This window comes from Trichosurus vulpecula, chromosome 5 (genome assembly GCF_011100635.1).
Source record: "Trichosurus vulpecula isolate mTriVul1 chromosome 5, mTriVul1.pri, whole genome shotgun sequence".
NCBI lineage: Eukaryota > Metazoa > Chordata > Mammalia > Diprotodontia > Phalangeridae > Trichosurus > Trichosurus vulpecula.
This window is the reverse complement of record NC_050577.1, coordinates 209000939-209006647: the sequence shown is the minus strand read 5'-3', so window position 1 is coordinate 209006647 and position 5709 is coordinate 209000939. Positions and strand designations below refer to the sequence as shown.

The 5709-nt window shown below is 38.4% G+C and overlaps 1 pseudogene; it reads left to right on the top strand.

The window, feature by feature from the left end:
• Positions 1 to 1525: 1525 nt before the first annotated feature.
• LOC118851186 lies at positions 1526 to 2414 on the top strand (annotated as a pseudogene).
• The last annotated feature ends 3295 nt before the right edge of the window (positions 2415 to 5709 follow it).

The following is a 5709-nucleotide window of genomic DNA, read 5'->3' as shown; positions in this document are numbered from 1 at the left end:
ATTTGGTCTGTTTCTAATGTATCTTTGTATTTGTATTTGCTCTGAATTCAGGGTGCTGGCTTTTTTTCCTGAACTAAGTGAGTGATACTTGTATGCTGGATTAAAGTAAACTTGTCAACCCCTTAACATTGCTTTCCTTAGTAAAGCAGATCAAAAGAACCTGGGCTTTTGCAGCATTCTGTGAGCTGGTTGTTGTTGATTTTACACACCCTCACAGCAGCTGCTAGCCAGATTGTTGAAACTCCTTCTCTGAACTTGATAAATCTAACCTCAAAACAAACAAGAAAGTAGTTAAGGACGTGAACAGAATTTTAGAAAAGGCAGGTATGATAGACCTTTGGAGAAAATTGAATGAGAATAAAAAGGAATATACTTTTTTCTCAGCGGAACATGGCACACACTCAAAAATTGACCATTTTAGGGCATAAAAACCTCACAATCCAGTGCAGAAATGCAGAAGTAGTCAAAGCATCCTTTTCGTATCATGATGTAATAAAAATTATTTGTAATAAAGAACCATGGAAAAATAAGCTAAAAATTAATTGGAAACTAAATAATCTAATTCTAAAGAATGAGTGGGCCAAAGAATGAATCATAGAAAAAATTAATAACTTCATTCAAGAGAATGACAATAATGAGACAACATACCAAAACTTATGGGATGCAACAAAAGCAGTTCTTAGGGGAAGTTTTATATCTCTAAACGCTTACATGAATAAAAGTGAGAAAAAGGAGATCAATGAATTGTGCACACAACTGAAAAAGCTAGAAAAAGAACAAACTGAAAATCCCCAATTAAATACCAAATTAGAAATACTGAAAGTCAAGGGAGAGATTAATAAAATTGAAATCAAGAGTAGATTTCTAGAGGTAGATATAGACGTAGACATCCATAGATAGATAGATAGATAGATAGACAGACAGACAGACAGACATATAATAGCACCTACCTCCCTAAAGTTGTTGCATAATTTTGTAAAACACAGTAATTAGGCAGAGGGGGCTTCAGCAGTGGCATACAGAAAGAAAGCCATGCCTACCACACCACCCACTTCTATGACTACTCTAGCCTCTCTCAAAAGCTGCAGCACCTCTGTGTTCCACATCACCTGTGCATGTTTTATCTCTGCTACACTGTCTCTATAAGGCACAATACTTCTTTAGTCAATGGATCAAAGACTTGTATCCTGGTCAGAAGGCTTCATATCCAGAAAGTATTTCTCCTTAAAAGAAAGGGCAAAGGTGTGTGCTGAGGGAATGCAATAATTATCAAAGCTAAATGAAAACCTTTGCCATTGCCCACCTGGGACCCAGAGTTCATGGATAAGGAGTGTCCCACATCCCTCTGGTTAAAGTCCTCCTAGGAAATGTTATGAGGCAAACAGATGCACACAATAAAACTCAGAAGGAAACAGATATGCAGAAGACAAGAGAGCTGGAGAAACATGTTTATCAGGGGAAACAAAGGAGCATATTATGTAGCAACTAGAGTTTCAATGAAGAAATGAAGAAGATGATAGTTTCAATGAAGAAAGGTATTGATTTTACTGACAAAGCAAGAAATTCATGGACATGTGAAAATGATTTGCTTAGGACTCGATCTTGGAATAAGAGGCTATATAATTATGAGGCTCATATGCCAGACAGAGGAGGTCACAGTGAATATAAAGAATTATATCGTAAGGAATTTGACACAGATAGTGATCGACAAAATTATATTAATAGAAGAAAAATGCCTCCTCAGGAAAAGTCATCTACTCATGAGTATCATCAATGTAAGCTGTCAAAGAAATCTCACCAAAAAATGCAGAAAAAAGTCACACAGACAACATACACACACACACGTGCACACATGCACACACACGCGCGCACACACATGCATGTACACACACATGCACACACACGTGCGCATGCACGCGCGCACACACACACAGACACACACACACACACCACACATACATACACACACAAGCACCAGAAGAAAAGTAAAAAGGAAGCCACACAAATGAATGCTCAGGAGAAACTTAAGTTTCAGTGCTATGAAAAAGAAACAATCATGCAAGTGAAAGAAAAAAAATCAAGGAAAAAACTCTCAAAAACCTGCTTCTTTCTCAGAGTCAGGAAGTGATTCCTCTCACCCAGATGATTCAATATCCAGTAGTTCTGGGGAAACTGAGGAAAAAGACACCAAGAAAACCAAAAGAAAAAAAGAATCAGAAAGGCCACTGTATCAATGCAGACAATCTAGAGGAAGGATCCCACCATCACAAGAAAGGTACCAAGATATGGAAGAAAGAGGAACCTGTGACAGGTTGGTAGTAAAAAGGTTTTACTGGGGGACCTTACTTACAAAGCCTGTCCTGGACAGCAGCAGGACAGTGGCAGATCTCCACATCACACTTAGGCCAGGTTAGATATTATATAGAAATAGAACAAAAAAGGCTTAGTGCCAAGAGATGGCCCATGGTCACCTGGGTGGTTACATATAAATTTTCCCATAGAAGCTATTTTATTGTTTACAATAACCATGTGTATTGGGAATCAAGATGGGCTCTTAGCACTTATTCAACCAAGTGCCCTTGAAGAGTTTGGCCTTCGTTTCCTTTAATTCAGTGTCTTTGATTGAGTCTTATTAGGTGCTGAGCCCCAGGCCCAAACCCATATCTATTAGGTGCTAAGCCTATGTGGGTGTGAAGCTCCCAGGGTCCTAAGGGGAGTTGCTAAGACCAAGGCCAATAGTAAGAGCTTAAGTTCTAGTCATTCGGATGACAAAGAGTGCATAAAAAAGGGAAGACAGAGCTATTTTCTTAGGGCTCTCACTCTTGGTGGTGTGCTGATGTGGAGACTCCCGGCAGCTGTTAAAGAGCCCTCCAGCTTGTAAATCTGGATGTTGGGACTTTGTTAAACTCTGGTAACTATAGATTGAGATTTGAATCAGACGAGGTCTGTCTGTTGATGTTTGTAATGTGTTTGTGTTTTCTCTGAAGTTCATGGTGCTGGCTTTTTCTCCTGAACTAAGTGAATGATATTCGTACACTGGGTTAAAGTAAGATTGTTAACCCCTTAACGTTGCTTTCCTTAGTAAAGCAGATCAAAAGAACCTGGGCTTGCAGGGCTCTGTGAGCTGGTTATTGTTGGTTTTACACCCCCACAGCAGCTGCTAGCTGAATTGTTGCAACACCATGGTGCCATAGGTGACGTTTTTCAGGCTCTTATTCCCACCATATGGTCACATCACCCCAACAAAGAGAAAGAGTGAGGTGCAAGAGAGGACAATCAAATGGAAGAACTGGAAAGTATCTGCAGATAAAAAGACTGATAAGAGCTTAGAAGATGATTAAATGGAAGAAAGACTTCACCCTCCAGGTCCCTCAATGACCCCTTGAACTTGATGGGTCTGGTAGTGACCTTCTCTTGTTTAGCAAAAGTGGACAAAGTGGTGAGAGCTGTCTTAATCCATCCAAATCCTAAAAGATGGATTTTCTCCTATCTGAGCCTGTTAAATATGATTCTCTTCTGTTGGTAATGGGGAAACTGTCATTAGCTTTTATAAAGAAGGTTTTTGAAGAGGAAAATAAAGGTCAGAAGGTGGCACAAACAAATAGGACAACTTGGTGACTGCCATATTGCTTTTTTTTAAAACACTTAAAAAAAACCCAAACTATGATAACAAAAGTTAACAACTTTATGTGTCTTCATGTTCATTGTATACAAATACTATCTTGTTTTTTGGTCAAGTTCCTAAGAAAAAAGAAAAAAATTAAGCTAAGTTGTACTGGATGCTTTTTTAAAGAGATAGGAAAGTACAACATTTTGCTTAAGTAAGTATCTAGCCATCATTCATCTTTTCCATTTCAGTTTGTTTATCCACAGGCCAGAAAAGCTCCTTTAGCCCCGGAAGTTGGGAATGTCTAGTGATTTTTTTTTCCCTTTGCTTTAGCTATAGCTTTTATGGAAAAGTAGATCCTGATTCTTTGGATGAGTTTCTGAACCCATTCCATACCTAGTAGTGTTTTAAATTCTCCACTCCTTAAGCTTATTACTAGATTTTCCAGAGCAATACTGATTTCAAGGGGGAAGAAGTTATAATCATAACATACCCTGAAATAGAAAATGGGATATTTAAATTAAGCTCAAATCAGAAGTGATATTTGTATTATCAAAGTTCTGCCAGGAACTGATTCCATCAATGTGATCATTGGAACAAGCTCAAATGAGCAACCAGTCCATTGTAGATGCTACACAGAGCAGAGAGCTTCATGATAAGGCTATAAAACATGAAATGACATTAAGTGTATCCCACACGCATGTTGTTGTTTGTGTTCTGTCATTCAGTCCTGCCAAGTTCTTCATGACCTCATGGACAATAGCACACCAATACTGTCTCTGGGATTTTCTTGGCAAAGATACAAGAGTGGTTTGCCCTTTCTTTCTCTAGTAGATTAAGACAAAGAGAATTTAAATGACTTACCTAGGGTCCACAGCTAGTAAGTGTCTGAGGTCAAATTTGAACTCAGGTCTCCCTGACTCCAGGCCCAACACTCTATCCACTGAGTCACTTAGCTGCCTATCCTATATGCATACCTCACTATTATTTTATTCTAAGTTTGAGAAATTGTTCACATGGATGCTGGGTGCGTGCGTGTGTGTGTGTGTGTGTGTGTGTGTGTGTGTGTGCGCGTACACACATGCGTGCATGTGAGACAGAGAGAGAGAAAGAGAGAACACCAGGGTGGAGAATGCTTTACAATTATTGTTTTACTGTGACATCATAGTAAATACCTGAGCTATTAGCTAATTGTCTCTACCTGCTGACTGTTAATGGGTAGCATATTAGCATATTGTTGGGTGGCTTGGTTGCTGTGTTAGGAGTGCAAACACACAGAGTTTCCCCTGGAACACAAGGTAGCAGCCATCCTTTGAGGCCCCAATGCACAAGTATTGGGACAAATAGTCCAGAGAGGGTATTGCAAATACATTAACAATACACATAACTCATTATGCATATCAAAAAGTATGAAGTAGAATTATATATAATTCAACAATGAATTGTATATAGCTCATTCACTGACAATATTGTAATTTATCCAGTATGTAAATTGGATGGTTCTCATTCTTTTTTTGGATGGTTCTCATTCTTTTGTGACTACTGATCTTTCCATATCTGTATCCAAAATGATTAATGGTTAAGATTCACAATTAGTATTTCTATAATCTGTGACTGGTCTCAGTCTAGGAAGTTCCTGCAGTTGAGTTTCCAGGCAAAAATGTAGTATCTCTGAATTCAGCTCTCCCCCTTGTCTGAACTGGGGTCCTTCTCTAGTCCTAGGCAAAATCATTGGGTTTCTAGATGCTTCTGCTTTTACTCAAAGCAACACCTTTACCTAGAGCCTTCTGGGCTGGGACACACTTTAACATTCTTGAGATTCTATTTCATAATTACCTTGCTACATCTTTAGTAGCAAGATGATGGCTCATTTCTGCATCTTCAGTATTCTCTTTATATCTATGACCTGAAATTTTTTATTTCTTATAAGTATAGTCCTTTGTTCTGCCTCACTTTCCAATTTCTTCTTCAGCTGACATATTTCACATTTATGCTTTTCTATCAGCTTATCAAGTTTCTCTAATACTCTATGAACATCAAAGTTTTTAAACAAAGTTTTACCATCTTGATTCAATTCTTAACAAACCAGGCTTCATAATATC